This window comes from Pleurodeles waltl, chromosome 1_2 (genome assembly GCF_031143425.1).
Source record: "Pleurodeles waltl isolate 20211129_DDA chromosome 1_2, aPleWal1.hap1.20221129, whole genome shotgun sequence".
Taxonomy (NCBI): domain Eukaryota; kingdom Metazoa; phylum Chordata; class Amphibia; order Caudata; family Salamandridae; genus Pleurodeles; species Pleurodeles waltl.
In genome coordinates this window covers 801,984,364-802,003,750 of record NC_090437.1, presented here as the reverse complement: position 1 = coordinate 802,003,750, position 19,387 = coordinate 801,984,364, and the positions used below count along the sequence as shown (strand labels likewise).

The window sequence follows — 19,387 nt, the reverse complement described above, 5'->3', positions numbered from 1 at the left end:
TCCTTTATATGTCCCGACCTAGGTGCAAGTGATTTTCTTTTTTTAAGTCTTGCATAAAAGCGCCCTGTCATCTAGACATATCAACTCTTTAAAACATACATAGAGTGAGTGGGCTTCAGTTCCAACCAGGGGACTATTACTCCCTCACTTAATGCTATTCATTTTTTTGTGCATCATTCGGCCTCCCAGGAAGTGTTTCCTCTGCCACATTCGGTTCTTTACCTCTTACTTGCGTTTTATACAGAAAGCAATCATTTGGCCACATTTTACCCAATACTGTCAAAAAGGCCTTCGTACATTAAAGCCAGATTTATTGCCTTTGCCAATGCTTGTTTTTATATGACCTTTTACCTTATCTGAGAAATGACAAGTATTTAAAACATGATGGTTTTGCAAATGAGCATGTGATTACAAAAAAAAAAAAAAAAGAGTCCCTTTTAAAACGTTTTCTGCTGACCTACAGTGCCCTTTTACTTTGCTTCTAACTACGTAGACTACATGTTAACAGTTCGGTTTCTAAATCTGGTCGGGACCACACAAAGGATTAAGTAAAACCCTACTTCTTCAGTACTTTTCACACAGTTTTATATGCCTACTACATTGGCTCTAAATCAACTAAAACGAGAATAAAATTTCCATTTTCAGGGACCAGTAATATATAATTAGTACAAACAGAGAGGATCATGCCAGTTTGCACTTTTACTAAATAGGGAGTTTCGGACCAATTAACTAAGACAGGCAAAAGTACCGAAATGACTACTATGGGAGCACCGGTTTACTACTCTTAGATGTTTTCTGGAATAGGCCACTATAATTATCAGGGTGCTAATTATAACGTTGCAGATAAAATGAAAAACTGGCACTACGGGCCTCAGAGTTTGAAACGGAAAGCAACCTCATTACTTGCAGATGATGAAGTCCAACCAGAAGCTTCTCGCTGGAACCAGCACATAGGAAGACCAGACTTTCCATGGGAGAAGATATTGCTCCTATATTAGACGTGAACCGTGGGACCCTCATTACTTATTTCTTCATTACTGTAAGACCCCAGCCCATTCTTTATAAGCCAGGGTAATAAGAAAATGAACATAATTAGGTCATTGTTCTGCAGTGAAAGAAACAAATTAGTGTATAGCGTCTTACGAAAGCCAGTTAAAGTTGCTTCAGAGATATGTGTGTGTTTTCTGTATGTCACAGGTTGAAGCTTGGTAGGTCAAAAAAACAAAACAATTAAAAATGAATAATGATTTAGTAATTATCATCATGTGAATTGTGTTGCAGTTCCATCTACGTGGAACTTCCTATCCCTTGACGAAACCTTGTATGCACCTTCGATTGAATGAATCACAAACCAGTGGTATCTGTTAACCAAATAACTCATAGTTTGAAGCAACTAAACATACAAGAACTTAAAGTTTTCAGTAAAATACAATAAATGCACCTGTGCTGAACTAGAGAAGATGATTGTTGAATGAATATACAATTGAGAGAGGGTCGTGTTCTTCATGTGGCCCAGAGTGAGATAACGTTTGACACATTTAAGTTTTATTTTCACATATAAGGGCCAGAGCCCAGTTACCAAATTTCTAAAGTTAAATCAATATCCTATTGCCATCTAGCTTGCATCAAATGTGCAAAAGATGATCCAATTACTTTCAGTTACTCTTCTTACTCCCACTCATCATAGCAACAGTCATTACAACATGAGGGTGACTCCATGCTCTGGACAGAAAAATAAAAATACACATAGTATTCTAGTAAGCCGTTTCCACTCGCCTGGGTAAAATGTAAGGCATGGGCTTGATCAGAGTCCTCCTGAAATATGCAAACAAAATCAAAGGCTCGGAGGGAGGGTAAGAGGGATTGTAATAACTTTAACGTGGATAAGTAGGACTAGGAGAAATTAAGATTACCGGTAAGTAATGAGAACATTACATCTACTTCCCACATCCCTGTCATTACACCATGAGGTATATCAAATAATCAGCCTTCGATAAGGACACATTACATAACAAAATACGCACACCCAATGATTTCATGCACACTGCATCTGTTGAGAAAATAGAGGTTAAGCCAAGCAATTCATTCCAAAACTGAACTTAACACCACCACACCAAAACTCTTAATACAGTCCAGAACATTATTAATTTTGTAATGGCTTGCAAAAGTACCACCCAAAGACCAAGTGGAAGCTTTACAAATCTCTTGAAGAGAAACCCCCTGGAACTCTGCCCAAAAAGCAGCCACACCCCTAGTAGACCGTCCATGAATCAAATTACCTCCAGAAAGGCCCTGTTGAGCCCCCATGATACTATCCTTCAACCATCTAATCAATGTGGCTCTGGTTGTAGACCTGCCTTGACCTGCTTGCCCAAAACTCATAAAAAGTTTGTCTTCCTGAACGCGTGAGCCCAGTGGAGATAAATGGAGAGAGCAAGTTGAACATCTAAAGAATGAAGAACCTTTTCCTCCTCCAAGGAAGGAGGGGGAACGAAAAAGGGAGAATCACTTCCTGGCAAACGTGAAAGGATGAGTTAACCTTAGGTAGGAAACAAGGATCTGGACGGAGACTGAACCCATCCTTGAATAATCTGTAGAAAAGGAGGAAAACAGAGTAAAGCAGAAAGCACACCTGTCCTCTATGCAGATAGCCAACAGAATGAGAACTTTCTAGGATAGTAATTTCCAACCAACTGTCTCTAAAGGTACAAAAGGAGGTGTTGCAAATACCAGAAGACAAAGGGCAAAATTCAACAGGCACTGGCACAGCCAACAGGTCTCGTCTATACAAGAGCTATTGGATTTGGTAATGTGTTTTGCCATGTTGTACACCAGTATGGCTGCTGTTCAGCATGGCAAAAAGTTAGTGCCGTGGAGAGTCAGAGTAGAGTGGGTAGTAGAGTGTGAGAGGTGAACAGAGGGGAGTAGAGTTCAGTGGCAAAGTGTGTTGTGAAGTGGGGTGGAATAGGGTGCAGTGGGTTGGAGTGGATTGAGAGAGTGGGTAAATAGGATTGGAGTAGAGGGGTGGATTAGATCAGGGCAGAGTGGGGTGGATTGGAGTGGGGTGGGTTGAAAGGGGTGGGGTGGGTTAGACTGGATTGGGTGGGTGGTTCGGACTGGAGTGACAGCGCTGGGGTGGGCTGGATTAAGCTGGACTTGAGTGGAACGGATTGGATTGGAGTGGGGAGGGTTGGGTTCACTGGATTGGAGTGGGGTGGACTGGAAATGGGTGGGCTCAGTGGATTGGATTGGGTGGCCTGGATGGATTGGAAAGGGGTGGACTGAACTGGAATGGGGTGGGATTGATTGGATTAGGATAGAGTACAGTGGATTGGAGTATAGTGTGGTGGGTTGGAGTGAGGGGGTTGGATTGAAATAGAGTAGGGTGGATTGGATTGGAGTCCAGCGTGTTGGATTGAATTTGGGTGGATTGAAGCAGGGTGGAATACAATGAGGTGGGGTGGATGGATTAGACTGAGTTGGGTGGACCAAACTGGGGTGGGTGGATTGGATTGGGTGGTATGAACTGGAGTGGAATGGGGTGGGGTCGATTGGATTGAGGTGGGGTGGCTGGGTGAACTGGAGTGTGCTGGACTGAACTGGGATGAGGTGAATGAGGGTGGAGTGGTTTGAAATGGGGTGGGATGAGGTGGGGTGAACTGGAGGGGGTGGATTGGATTGAGGTATATCAGAGCAGGGTGGAGTGGAGTGAGTAGGGTGGGTTGGATCAAGTGGGGTGGATTGGATACAGTGGGGTGGATTGGATACAGTGTGAAGGACTGGACTGAATGTGGTGAACTGGATTGGGGTGGAGCGCACTGGAGTGGGGCAGATTGGAGTGGTGTGGATTGGATTTGTGTGCGGTGGATTCAATGGAGGGGTGGACTGAGTGGGGTAGATTAAGGTGGTTTGGAGTTGGGTGGACTGGAGTAGGGTGGATTAATGTGGACTGGATTTGACTAGAGTGGGGTGGATTGTATGGAGTGGGGTGGATTGGGGTAGGGTGGGTGGATTGGATTAGAGTGAGGTGGATTGGGTACCAGTAGACTTGATTGTAGTGGGGTGAATTGGGTTGAACTTGAATGTACTGAGTGGGTAAGGTGGGGTGGGGTGGATTGGAGTGGAGTAGGTTGGATTAGAGTAGGGCAGGGTGGATTGGATTGGAGTGGGGTGGGATGGAGTGGGTAGGAATGGAGGTGGACTGGACTGGAGTGAATTGGGATGGGATGGATAGGATTGGGGTGATATGTACTGTACCAGAATCGGATAGATTAGACTGGGCTGGATTGAGGTGGATTGGATAGGATTGGTGTGGAGTAGACTGTATTGTAGTGGGGTGAACTGGGATGAAGTGGGGTGGATTGGATTGGGGTGAGGTGAACTAGAGCAGATTGTTTTGGACTGGAGTGGGTTGTTTGGGATTGTAGTGTGGCAGGGTGGAGTGGGGTAGGTAGTTTTGGATTAAAGTAGGGCCGATTGGACTGGGGCAGATTGTTTTGGATTGGAGTGAGGTGGATTGGAGTGGGACAGATTGTTTTGAGCTGGAGTGGGGCAGACTATATTAGGGTGAATTGGATGGGAATGGGGAGAATTGGGATGGAGTGGGTGCCTGGAGTGGGACGGATTGGAGTAGGGCAGATTGTTTTGGATTGGAGCGGGGAAGACTGGAGTGTGACGGATTTGAGTGGGACAGATTGTTTTGGATTGGAGTGGGACAGATTAGAGTTGGGCGGACTGGAGCGGGGCAGATTGTCTTGGACTAAAGTGGGTCTGATTGCAGTGAGGCAGATTGGAGTGGGGCAGATTGTTCTGGAATGGAGTTGGGGAGATTGTCTGGATTGCAGTGGGACAGATTGTTTTGGAGTAGAGTGCAGCAGATTGCATTGGGGCAGATTGCTTTGGATTAGGGCAGATGGGACAAGGGCAGATTGGATTGAGTGGGGCAGATTGTTTTGGCTTGCAGTGGGGCTGACTGAAGTGAGGCACATTTTTGGATTGGAGTGCAGCAGATTGCAGTGGGGCAGATGGGAGTGGGGCAGATTGTTTTGGATTGAGTGGGGCAGATTGTTTACGATTGTAGTGGGGCAGATTGTTTACGATTGTAGTGGGGTGAACAGGGGTGGGGCAAGTTAGACTGGGGCGGGGCAAATTAGATTAGGGTGGGTTGAGGTATGCTGCACAATTATGTGTTAAAGCATAATTTCTAAAATTACACATAATAAATAAACAATGTCACTTTGCAATATTTAGAACAAGATAATCGTCATCTTTTAAGAACAGCGTCCACGACCAGAAACAAAATAAAACATGAGTGCAACGTCAGAAAAGACGACTTGGCAAAATAAAAGAAAGTTAGCTACAAAAAAATTAAACTTTGCAATTTTGTTTGACCTGGTGGGCAGGTTTTGCCCATCACAAGCCTTCTGTTTGCTGGGCACTAGATGTTAAAAAGAACAAAATAGTACTGCAATCATATTGGTATCAGTGGGTGGGCACTGATAAAGTTGGATCAATCAGTGCCTGGTCCCTGCTCCACACAGAGGAATGGAAATGCTGCCAGGCTTGCAGTGACAAATTACAAAGCAAGAGTGCCACGCAAGCCAACAAATGGAAAGCGACAGGCGGGCTCCAAGTTCTTTACTGTACACAACAGAGTCCCACAAGCAAGATGCATGCGCTAGCGCATGCACTTGCGGGCTCAACCCTAACAAGCCTTTGCAATGAAATGGGTCTTGCAAATACTCGAGTTAGAGCTATTAGCGTTTTATACTCCTACCTGACTTTTCTTGCCACATAAACTGAAAAGTAAAACAGTTTCACACAAGCAAACCAACGGCCACCATGAACGCAAAGCAGACACACAAAAGGGAACATAAGTTCGTTTGCAGTGAAATGTATGGCCAAAAGTGCAATTATCCATGTAACCGGCAAAAGTGTAATTATCCACGTAACCAGTAAAAGTGTAATTATCCATGTAACAGGGTTGATGTCATGCAAAGCGCTCGATTACTGCCCACCGAGAACGCACTGCCTACAAAATAAAAATAAAAAGTAGTCCAGAAATCATACGGAAAACATAGAGCCTCGTATGTTTTCAGTAGTTGCCCGGTGTGCTTGAGGAGGGCTAAGCACCGAAAAAGGCATGTCGTGTGCATGCCTTTCACTAATGAAATCAAGTGAATTTTAAATTGCAAGACCACAAACAAACCAAACTGATGGGCGTGGTTAAAAGCCCATAGAGAGATTACACCAGGGACAGAGCGCTTTGCGCGCTAGACTGTAAAAAGGAAAGGAATTTACAATAGGTCTTGAAATAGAGAAACATTTAAAGACTATTAACCAGAGCCTTAATGTCTCCCAGAGGTTCAGAAAACTCTCTAAAAGACTTAACAGAGAATGACAGACTTCAGAGTACACAGAAAAATATTGAGCTTATGGTCCTCCACCAAAAACCGCAAGACTGCTGAAAAAGGACAGGAAGACGCCAAGATATCATACTGGGAACACCAGTTGTGTAAAATATCCCAATGTCTAGAGTAGGCTTCGAGAATCAAAGGCAGCTGGAAATTCTGAATGGTCTCGACTAAAGCAGCTGGTTCGTCCTTTCAAATTCCAAGTCAAGAGAGTTAGACAAATATGAGGAGGGCAAGAAATCTTGAAAGGAGATGGGGCTGATGGGAGACACCAAGGAGGACAAGTGGAAAGTTGTTGCAAAAAAGGGAACCAAGATCTCTTTAGCCAGAACAGGACTAACAAGACCACCTCTGCCCTCACCCACTGAATCTCTGCCAAACTGTGAATGATTAAAATGGAGGATAAGCGTAGAGCAGCTTCTGGGGCCAATTCAACAGGAGAACACCCAAGCCCCAGGCTCCCACCACCTGGAACCTTGAACAGAACCTATGAACCTTGGAATTGCTCTTTGAAGCAAATAGATTCATAAACGGCCAACCAACCTTCCTGCAGATCTCAATGAAGATCCTGCGGGACGATATGTCCATTGATGTTGTAAATGATCTACAACCCTGATTTGAGATGCTGTCAAACTCAGAAGAACGGACTCCACCCCAAAACCAATTAATGTGGCTGTGTGATTTAAGGTCTTGGATCTGGTGCGTCCCGATGATTTAGGTAGGCGATAGAGATCGTGTTGTCCGATCTCACCAGCACATCCTTCTACCAGATAAAAGCCAAAAAGTATAGGACAGATGTGCAGAATGCTTTGAGTTCCCACCAAATCAACAATGTCCTCTGCTCCAACCATGACCATTTCTGCGGACACGAGTGGAAGATACAAGTGGCCCTCCAATTGATCTTGCTGGCAGCTGTGGTTCGGACCAAGGATTCAACCGCACGTCCTTGATCAGGTTGCGGGTGTCCAACCATCACTTGTCTGGAAACATCTCTGTCGGACCCCAACCCCCCACCACCAGATGTCTCTGTACTCTCTGTATCCCCTGTGGAGCTCTGGAGACACTCTCCCTTTGTTCCATTGCCCATTGCCAGTCCTGCACTACTTTGTGGACACATCATCTAGGAAGCTCATCTACGTATGGATATGGTACATGCAACATAATACAGTGCAAGTCTTACTTACCTGTTGTTTCCTTACTTCATGGGCTCTCTAGGCTCTGGGGCCTGAGGATCTGCAGGCTTATACACCCCCCCCACCCACCAGGGGGCCCTCTTATGGCTGGAAACATGTCTAGCAGTCTTCTGGATGGTCCTTTGCAGCTGGGGCACCGCTTTTTGGATTTGGGTGGTTGTTTGTGGCTGGGACAGTGGCAACCAAAGTTACAAGCCGTCCTGTCCAGCTGGTCCCTGAAGTCTCACAATGGCCCCCTCAATCTCAGCAGCCATCTTGTTTTGCAGCACTACCTGAACTCTGCCCAGGGACAACGCAACTCTTGGCATTGAGTTTTCCTGGTAGGCAGAGTTCTCGTCTACATGAGCTTCGGCTTTGAGATGTTGGAGTGCTCATTCGGAGAGTTGGAAGTGACAGACGTCCACAACTAACAAAGTATAGGCCTTGATTTAGATGTCAGCAGAGGGGTTACTCCATCACAACGGTGACGGATATCCCCTCTGCCAAAATCTAAATCCCATACGAAACAGTGGGATTTAGATGTCAGTAGATGGGATATCCGTCACCGCTGTAACGAAGTAACCCCTCTGCCAAAATCTAAATAAGGCCCCAAGTCGGATTTCTTTGTCTCTAACCTATGAGAGAGTGTGTGCAGCCTGACATTTGATAGAGAGACTAATCCTGTGCACACAGGTGAATTTAGAGACATGGAGAAAGGATATTTCCTGGCTTAGTGCACACACAAGACACTTAGCAGCTTATTCTGCTGTGTAGGAGAGATTCCTTGGCCTATTTGGCAGTGACTAATTTGAGATGTGATGTAACCTTGGGACTACTTTCCATTTATTTGTTGACTGCATATAAAACTGTGTGTGTTGCAGGCGTTCCTTTGAGACACTATTATCCTGTCACATGCCCAAGTGTGTTACCTCTTTGTGAGCATTATTCCTATTGTATTGTTTATTTGTGAATGACCAAAGCTAATTCTGGTTGATGTGTTCTATGTGATGCGTCTTGTTTTTGTGTCATAACAGCAGCAGTTGACAAGAAGCAGTCCTGCTCCCCCAGGGGAAACATACTGAAAACTATGGTGGGAGGGCTCTACTTGGGTGAAAGCTATAACTTGCTACTCTCTCCTTGAACAGGCAGGACATGGTATGACACACTCTTTATGTATGCATGAATATTAGAAAGTGAGTATCAAAACATAAAGATTGTAGATAGCAGTAATTTCAGTAAGCAAATAATATGAAGACAAGACTGGTGACCTCACTGTTTGTTTTCTCCATAGCCACGAAGCGCACCTGTCTGTCTTTCGTTATTTATGTTTGTTTTGTTAGTTTATTGTTTGTTCCCAAACCCCCTTCCCTTGGAATCATCAGTCGGTACTTTGCAATACCGCTGGCCATTAGATGTTCTCAGGAGAATAAGGGGTTCATGCTGCTTCTGCAACTAAATCTGGAGAGAACAACGCATTCCACCTACGTCCGTCATGACACCGCTCAAGCTCCTGCTTCATCTGACTGGCGAGAGGAACCAAGTGATCCAGAGAGTGAAACCTACACAGGTTCTACTCCCAAAAGACTCGAAGGAATAGGCTAAGGTGTAGACATGCCCAAGGGACTGTGAACACACATGCTGACATATGCCCCCGGTCATCCAGACACCTTTGAGCCAGCAACCTCTATGAAAGAGAGAAGCGATTGATCAGGCTCTGCATCGCAGTGATACAGTAATGGTTAAAAAAAAATCTTGCCAGATCTGTTTTGAATATTGCAACTACGAACCTCATCTATTGGGAAGGCATCAGCTGACATTTAGAAAGATTGAGCAGAGGCCCCACCCTATCCAACACTCGCTTTGTGCGATCTAGAATGTCTAAAGTTTCTTAACCATAAGGAGAGTGAAGAAGTCAGTCAGTCTTCGAGGTAAGGCTAAACTGTGACGGCACGTAAAAGACGATAAGCTACAACTGGAGCGTCCATCTTTGTGAAGATCCTGAGGGCTGGTTTTATGCTGAAGGGGAGGACCATAAACTGCCAATGATGACTCCCGACAGAAAACCTCAGGAATCTCCAGTCCTGCTGAGCAAAAGGGACATGCAGGTAAGCATCCATAAGATCCAGGGTATTATAAACTGTGAAATGGAATTAATGGAGCAATCTTCTGAAGGGCCTCCACCTTGCATTTGACATCCGTGATGAAAACATTCAGGTCTATCACCAGAAGAATCAATAGAGCTCATTCCCCTCAGAGTCACAGGACAAATTGCTGGGTGTTACATATCCCATAAACTCCATCTCTAAGTGCAATGTGAGATCCAGAAAAAAAACCTTCTTTAAGGAATAATCTGCATTTTGTATGCCATGTTAAGGAAGCTGGCTCGGTATATACTATATCAAAATGAGATATAGTCTGCACAGAGTCCAGGGGTTCCCCAGAGGCTTAGCAGTGGCTAAAGTAGATAATACTAATGCTCTCTTTTGTGGTGTTGAGCAATAAGGCTTATCAGAGGGTAGTGCAAAGCATTTGTTGTACACACACAGTCAAGAAAAGAGGCACCCACTCAATGTCTAACTCCAGGCCAATTGTTTTTATATAGCAAAAATATATTTTGTTACTTTATTACTACAACCTGAAGATCTTTGCTGCAGGTAAGTATATTTGTAAGTAGGTATAAAGCATATGTATCACACATACTTTGTTTGGTTTTAGCAGATAAAGCAGTTTACAATTAAGTAGGAATTTTCTATTTCAAAAGTTGACACTGCAATTTTCCACAGGAGTCCATTGAGTCCTACCGGGGGAAAAGTGTTAGCACAGAAAAAGGATAAGTACACAGCTTGCAATTCCAGTCTTCAAGATTTAGGAAGTCCACAAATCAAAATTTAGGCTGACCCCGAAAGTGCACCAGTAGCAACACAGGGCCGACTGGGTGCAGAGGTCAAAGTTGGTGTTGGGTTTGCAATGGAATCTAATGAGGACTGGGGGTGTTTGGAAAAGATCTGCTTGCAGGTAAGTAACTGATTCTTCGGAAAGCAGACCTGGGGGGTTTAGGTGAGCACTGGGGGGTCCACAGACAGGCACCAATCACACACTCTCAGTGGCACAGGGGTGGCCGGGTGTGGGGTACAAAGACAAGGCTGAGCGCCCGATGCTTTTAAATATAAGGATTCTGGGGAGGGGGGTCACAAAAGATGTTGCAGGCTGGGTCCAGGGGGATCGGTTCCGGAAAACCACAGACTGGACAAGGAGGAGGGTCGGCTGCTGAACGACGCTGGCTGGATTCCCCAAGGCATAGGGGCTGCTGGTGCAGGGGTCACTTTAGGTGTTGAGTATCTTTGTCGGAACCTGTCGCGGTCGGGAGGTCCTTGGGTTTCAGGCTGCAGGCGACATTGTGTTGGCCAGGAGGGGTCAACCCAGGGTGGAAACAAGGTCGAAATCGCCTGGGGACCTGCTCTGGACCCGGGCCACGGGCATCGGGTGCAGAGTGGGCAAGACTGGTAGATCCGAGGGCTCTGGAGTCCTTTTTGCAGTTTCTTGTGGACAGTCCTCTGAGGGTTTGTAGAGGTTGATGGTCCTCAAGGATGTGTCATCTTTTTGTAGCAGGGCTTCTGAAGCTGTAGACAGGCCGGTAGGGCTGGGGCCAAGTCAGTTGGTGTTTGGAGTCTTCTCTGCTGGGGTCGACTTAGCAGTTCTTCTTCTTGCTTCTTTTTTCTTTTCTTCTTGAAGTCGCCAGGAATCTGGGGAGCTAGGTCCAGGGGTGCTCTTAAATCCTAGATTTAGGGGTGTTACAGGGGTCAGAGGGCAGTAGCCAATGGTTACTGTCCCCGAGGGTGGCTACACCCTTCCTGTGTCCACTCCCTTTGGGGAGAGGGGCACCTCCCTAACCCTATTAGTCCCTGGGGTCACTCCAGCTCTGGGCACCTTAGGGGTGGTCCTAGCTGGACTGGTCACTCCTCCCTATTTTACCTAATTTTTCCATTGGACTTGACACCAAAAGTAGGGCCTGGTCGGGGGGAGGGGTGTGCATCTCCACTAGCTGAAGTACACTGGAGCACTGTAACAGAAGGCATGAGCCTTTAAGACTCACCGCCAAGTGTTACAGTTCCTGCAGGAGGGAGGTGTGAAGCACCTCCACCCAGAGCAGGTTTTGTTTCTGACGCTAGAGAGCATAAGGCTCTCATCCAATGGGGTTAGAAACCTGTCTTTTAGTGGCAGGCTGGCACAGACTGGTCAGCCTTACACTAAAGGGTTGGTTCAAATACGGGAGCATCTCTAAGATGCCCTCTGGGTGCATTGTTCAATAAATCCAACAGTGGCATCAGTGTGGGTTTATTGTGCTGAGAAGTTTGATACTAAACTTCCCAGCCTCCAGTGAAGCCATCATTGAGCTGTGAAATTCGTAATGACACACTCCCAGCAGATGTACTTAATATGGCAACATTGCACTTACAATGTCTAAGAATGGACTTAGACACTGTAGGGGCATATTGCTCATGCAGCTATGCCCTCACCTGTGATATAGTGCACCCTGCCTTAGGGCTATAAGGCCTGCTGGAGGGGTGACTTACCTATGCTACAGGCAGTGGTTGGTGGGCATGGCACCCTCGGACGGATGCCATGTCGACTACCTTTTTCTACCCACCAGCAGACGCAATCTGCAATGGCAGTGTGCATGTGCTTGGTGAGGGGTTTGTTAGGAGGGCCCAATACATGCTGCAGCCCTTATGGACCCTCCCTAGTCACAGAGCCCTTGGTACTACTGGTTCCTTTTACAAGGGACTTAGCTGTGTGCCAGGGGTGTGCCAATTTTGGGAACAATGGTCCAGTTTAGGGAAAGAACCCTGGTGCTGGGGCCTGGTTAGCAGGATCCCAGCATACTCAGTCAAGTCAGCATCAATAGCAAGCAAAAAATGGGGGGTAACCATGCCAGAAGGAGCACTTTCCTACACCACGTTTTGGTTTTTAAGAATATTCTCCTCTGCCGTAGGACAATAACCCACCAATCTGGCCACAACGGGGTCTACCTGAACAGTATTGGGAAAACATGCCTCCATGTCATCCAAAGGGTTACATTTCTTCATTTATCTAGGCAGAGTTTATTTTTCAGGATCCTTCCACTCACTCCTGATGACTTCTAAAATAAACTGGTGAATCGGAAGACCCACATTAGGAGGCTTACGAAACTGCAGAAGCAAATTGTCCAGAGAAGAGGAAAGCTGTCCCTTAAGAGAAAGTCCAATATTCTCCGGAACAGGAGAAAGAATGTCTTGTAATACTTCCTTGGAGATATATTACCTTTTTTATGGTCAAGAGCCAGCAGAGAAGCCTCACTGTTTGGGAAAACATCACAAGCTGAAAGGAGATTTTCCACGGGCTTCTGAACATCACCCTTCGCAAAGTCCTTCCTGGAATCATCTCTAAATGTCATTACAGTTTCCAGGACAATGCACTGAATTCTCTCCTCCTCCGCTACTCCTCCCACCCCCCCCCCCCCCCCCACTTACATCTTCTAGGGGAGGAAGAGGAGGATTCATCTGCGGAAAAGAAAGCATACCTAGAAAGAGAGGTGATGCCTCTTTGAAGAATGTTTCTCCATGAAAACAGCAATAGCAAGCAGGTTCCAACAGCAGGCAAATGGCAGCAAAAGCACAGATATTGTACCAGGGGAAAAATAAAAGAAGAGAAGCCAGCAACTTATACTAAGCAGCGCTTACCTGCTTCCATGCGTGCTGTTTATATACTTGCCAGATGCATTCATTGAGTGCCCTAGCTGGAAGGGAAAGGATGCGCATGCTCAGTGGCTCCAATTATGAGCATGCAAAGTTATTGGAACTTTGCTAATCTCCTACAGCCAAAAACAAAAGCTGAAGGAGCACAAGGGGGGCATGGTGGAGCACAAGGGGGCATGGAAAAACACATGCCTAACTCTTAATGATATCACTGCAACCCACCACGAAGGGCCAGAGAAAACAGGGCACAGAGAAAGCCCCCACTGTCTCTTAACACCAAACACCATCTTGCCCACCGATGACCACCTCGGGAGCAAGAGGAGAAAAAAGGAGGCGGAATCCTGAATCTGCTCCTCCGCTGATGAGTATCAAGGCCTAGCTGGAGAAAGGAAGGGAGATGGCCTCACCCCCTAGCTGCACCATGGCCTGAAAGAGGACTGGCAACAAGCTGTTTGGAGCAAGGACCACAGAGGGGCGTAAATCTCTGTCATGCGTGACAGGTCACGGTAAAGAATTCCACAGAGCAGAGAAACAGGGATGCCTAAGCCCAGCATGAAAGCCTCCCATTCCCCAAACTACACTTCCTGTGTCTTTGTCCCAGAGGGCAGAAAAAAACATGCCTTATGGCACCCAGGAGGGTGGGTAGTGCTTACTAGAATACTGCTGTGAGTTTTTTCTGTCCTGAGGCTGGAGTCACCCTCATGATGTAATGACTGGGACGAGGGACGTAGAGGCAATTATAGATTTAACTCATGTCCCCTAACCTCTGGGCTTTAAGTGGGCGGGCGCACTGCCAGATCTCATACGCAGCAGGAATTAAAAACTGACTTTGAAACAGGTCTTTATAGGGCCCTATATTCAGATATTTAAACTTACAGGCAAAAACAATGACTGTAAAAACCTTTAATGTAATCTATGTCAGTGATGCAGTCCCGGTCTACATTGTACATGCTTAGCTACATTTGGCATTATGTAACAATATTTACTTTTCCCAGCTGTTGTGTCTCTATAGTTTTTTTTCCATGCAGGTTATGACTCTATAGTGGACACGATGAACTGAGCCATCTCCATGTGGCTGGGTGAGCTCCAGCTGTGGGTGTTTATAAAGTTTCTCAGTGCCTGGCAATTGGTCATACGGGTGTTCAGAATCCATTGGTGGCCCTGTTGCAGAGCTCATAAAGCGAAGGGGACATGTGCAAATTGTAATGGTGATTCTGTGGGAAGGAGTGTGAACGAGCTTAACAGCTGCTGAAATATTAACAACGCCAAGGGAAAAAATGCATTGTTTATAGCGGAGTAGGTAAAAGTTGTGTGCGTAGGAGAATGGCGAAGTTGAGGAAATGAAGGTAAGTACATACAGCGGAAAAGTGAAATGTGTGCCTGAGAGGAAAGAGATGACTTGTGTGGTAAAGCAGACAGAAGATTATAGTTAGCATGGTTTAAGCCTCATCCTTAATTACAAATGCCACCCATCTTGGCAAGGGACTCTAGATGAGCTTTTTTGGCCACACAATGTTTTCGAGACCCAACCCCCACCACAAACCCACCTTTTTCATCCTCTTTCAAACCACTTAAAACACAGTCTAACATTCAGATGAGTAGGAAAAAAAGCAAACAGAGTACATCACTCACTAGCCTGGAAATACACAACCATGTGATACCAGGCTCTTCCTATCAATCACACATTGGACAACTTACATTTATTGTAAAAATCTTTAAGTGCAGCAAAAAGGACTAAATCAAATTCATGTTGAGGACTGTGTATGGGACACCAAAGAAACTGCTCTTCTTGGGGTCCCCAATCCATAGCTGCCACGTTTCCTAGGTCCATGCACGGTGCCCTGTCCTAGTCCAGTCTTTTGTTTGCATTCTGGGACATGTAGTGCTATTTTATAATGGAAGAAACAAGACTACCAGAATTCAAAGAAAAAAACTAGACAGGGGCAGTCCATCTAGTATGGACCAGGGAAATATGGCAGAACCGTCAATCAGTATGTATTACTAACTTCGCATAGCTATCAAGTTACCCAGGTCAGGGCGTGATTAGTCAGGCAGGTCCCATTTTTTTGCCTACAATTCTGGGACTTGTATTCTTCTTTAACCCAGTATAACAGGACTAAAGTTCCCAGAATTCTAAGATAATTCCTGCACTGCAATAACTAGTCATGCATGGACCTGGTAAAGATTCCAGTTACGATTTCACTGAAAGGGGTGTAGAGCAAAGGTCTTCAAACTGTGGGGTGGTATGTTTTCAAATGCCTCTAAGTATTTGTAAATGAAGACAACCTAGAAGCACAACTTTGTTTATTTGGCACACTTCCAGGCTGCCTTCCTTTACATTCAGAATTAAAGTAGTTAAAAATCGGGAACTGTAATCAGTGCCAGAGGCAAAAAGAAGCAGATATTCTGTGTCTTGATTAAGTTTCATCTTTTGGTATCTAAATGTAAAAAAATCAAACGTTTATGCAAAGTAAATGCAACTTAAACTAATAAGTGGAAAATGCAGTCTTTTACATTATGAAACCTTTATTGGTGATCACTGAAGATGTTTGTATGTGTGTCAGACAGCCACATAACTGAATCCTGATTGGCACAGTAGGGTATACTTACGTGTATTTATAGTAAGGGCCACTAGAATTATGCAGCAGGGAAGGGCCGAATCATATGGCGTTGTTGACTGAATCATGTGGCAAGAAAAGGCAAACTATGCAGCGTAATGCAGCACATTTTGTGTTAGTATTAGTTAATAATTTTCTAATTGTAACACTTATTAACACTGTCTGGGCAAAGGTTGCATCTAATTAGTACCAGCTTAACACCTAAAAATACCAATAAACAGAAAGTTGACCAGTATACCTCTGCAAAGGTCCTTACACTGCACAGCAACACATATTGCTGCATTTTACTAACTTTTGAACCGTGTGAGTTAGAAACAATTTTCTTGTTAAAATCTGCAAATTATACAGTAAATAATGGATGTGGGAAATGCAGCAAATCCATAATAATAATGCGAAAAACGCTGCAGCCACACAATCACATACGTCTAGTGGCTGTGTTTATAGTGCTGCAAGTACCCAACCTGTAACAGAATGGACTATGAATATGTACGTCATAATTGTAAAATTGTATTTGACACAGTATAAGATAAGCCGCCGCAAACATTTGTAGCGTTTACGTTAAAACAAGTGCTTTCAAAATATTTATTTCAATACCAGGTAAACTGTGCATAGTGCATACATTAAAACTACGTTTTCCCGGACTCAGCTGGTAATACTATTGCATTAATTTCCAAAAAGGATAAACCTTTGTCACCTTAAAAATTCAAGTGTCTCCATTGATTAAAGCTTAGACTGGCTCCCAAGCAGCCTTTGCATTTGGTGATTAACCAAATGCACACATTGACAATTTTTTCAGGTAGCAGGCACCCTGGTAAGAAGGCCGGTTTCCTCTTTAGCTCTCTGACCCTTCTTCAGATTCACACCATAGGAGACCCATAAATCCTCCCCCACCAGCCCTCCTTTTACTTTCACCCAGAGAACCACTGAGGGTTTTTTTTAAAGCAAAAAGTATGGAAATTATTTTTATAAAATTAAAAAAGCATGGGCATGTCGGTCCCCATAGATCCCACCCACTTTGGCCTCTGTCCAGATGTCCTTTGAGGTGAGTCGAGGGAGACGGTGGCATGGAGAAGACCAGCAAAGTCGCATTTAGACACAGAGCCCTGATAGTCTGAACTCCTGTGGCCTCATAGTATCGTCCCAGGAGAAAAAGGAAAAGAGCGAAGATCTATAAGCAGCATTGAAGATACGGTCTAGAAGAGGGGACACTATCTGGCGCACATTTTTTTTTGTTTACAAATGGGCACATTACTTCTTCAGAGGGATGCCCAGAGGAAGACTGGGGACACTGGGGCTTATTTATTAAAGGGCAATCACTGCAATTAGTGCAGCAGGTACAGTGGTCCTGAGACCAGAGTTTTTAGAGGCCACTGCACCCAAATTATGGCTGCATTATTAGCAAAAAGAGGGTGTGACGCATTACCTTGCTTGCATTAGGGCCCAGATAATCTTTGCTGTGCATAGAACAAGGCCTAAGTAAAAGCGGTAAAATACGGGGCGTTCTCCTGCTCTTTGTGTTATTTTTATTTATTTATTTTTTTAACAAAAATTAGTAGGTAGCCTGCTTTGGACCTCAGGCCTAGGAATGATGGCCCATTAGAATAGGCAGAGGCAATTCACATAAACAATACGCAAGTCTATAACTGTATCACTGGTTCTGCAGGTGTAGGGGATTATGGGGGGGGGGGGGCAATTAAACATCAATTGCGGCTGTTTAATTAGCCTTCCTTGTACTAGGCTTGCTTTTGGCTTCGGGACAATGGGAGTGAGGAAATGAAGAGGAGGAGCTATCTTAGGATGTATCAGAGACACCTGAGAGGGAGATGGAGAGAGTAAAGGGGCCTTGTTTTTAACAAATGGCAGCAAAGACTGCCCACTTTGCTAGCCAATGACTACCATTAGTGACATAGGTGCAGTAGCATTGGTGCCTATGAGTGTGTGAAGTCCACTGCCTCGCAGCTGTAACTGCCTTACTCTACAACCATGCACAGAGTCTCATTTTCCACGCTAGCCATTAGGGCAGAGGGCACCCTTGCCACAAAGAGGGAGCAACACATGAGAGCTCATTTTTTAATGAAAAGGACTGTTTCAAGATTGGGGTGATGGCCAGGTATGGTGTGGAAGGGGTGAAAGAGATAGAGGAGGGAGCCTGCTATCCAGAGTTGGAGATACCATTAGTGCAGCAGGCGCATTTGCATTTGGGCCAAGGAAAGTGAAAGGCTCACAATACCCAATTAAGAGTAGAAATAATTTTTTAGCCAATTTCTATTTTTGTTCTATAGATTTGCTCTTTCAGAAATCTCAGATTTGAAATGTATTATACAGAAAATAGTCACCTGAAATTATTTTATAAGCCCCACTCCCTACTCTCAGACCCAAATCAAACTTGGAGGAATCTTCTCAAAAGAAAGCAGCACTTTATATTCTGGCGCTCTAGTTTCGCTTTTTTAATTCTGAAAAAGGAACGAAAAATCCCAGTAAGCAAAGTACTGTTGGCTGAATGGGGACCGATGGCGTCATGTTAATTTCACACGTGGACATTTGACAGGTGCGAGGGCGATGCGGAGACTGTCAACTATGCGTTTGTTTTAAAATAGAAAACTAAATGGATACGTATCAGATTTTGCAGGACACCGGACGCACAACCGTTGATCAAAAAAATACTAGTAGACTGGTTTATAGAAAATAAAATGAAATAAAATATGTGCTGTACTCCGCTACTGGTAAGAATTTCATGTCTTCTTAACTCAGACGCTTTAAGAACATATTATATGAGAATGACGCCCACATCCCCACTCTATTTTCGCAGCAGCTGAGCTAAAAAGAAATCAAATTATTACCAGTAATGGAGACCATGGTATATATGTGTTTCCTTATAAATATTTCTAATGGTAAAACGCGGGCGAAGGCACATGCAGCGCAAAATAATAAACAAGACATTGCCACTGTAGCGCCATTTAATCTGTAAAATGCGCTTGCATATAAGTACCTTAATTGCAAAACCAAAGAAGACCAGAGAAAATTACACAGCAGGGTTACTGTCCTGAACCGTTCCACTCCAGTAGGAATCACCAGCCTCGAGCTCTCCTCTCTGACTTCGCTCCACCAGTCAATGACTTTGCCAGACCCAGCTAGTTGATCACTGAGAGCAACAATGAACGAACTAGGCACATGTACATCGATGCACCTAGAGCTTTCAATCTGTTGCACGTCAGAGTAAACCTCTCCCGACATGGGCTGTCTGTCTGATGCAATAGCACGCAAATTTGACTTCTGGAACCCGTAGTTTCAGAAAAGGTGTGTGTAAACTGCAAGAATTTTCTGCACCCTGCGTATGCCAATCTACGATAATCTTTGTGCCATGATGCATTTAGCTAAAATAGATAACGGGACTGGCAACTGTATGTTTCTTCCTCTGACAATGGCTCAATAAACACGCCCCGTGTACT

General features: G+C 44.8%; 1 protein-coding gene across 1 annotated transcript in view; it reads right to left on the bottom strand.

The window, feature by feature from the left end:
* Positions 1-19,079, bottom strand: part of AADAT (aminoadipate aminotransferase) — a 378,880-nt gene extending 359,801 nt beyond the window's left edge. Inside the window, exon 1 of the mRNA XM_069244307.1 lies at positions 18,928-19,079. The gene's annotated coding sequence lies outside the window, so the exon portion shown is untranslated. The remainder of the gene's footprint in view (positions 1-18,927) is intronic.
* Between the last annotated feature and the right edge of the window lie 308 nt (positions 19,080-19,387).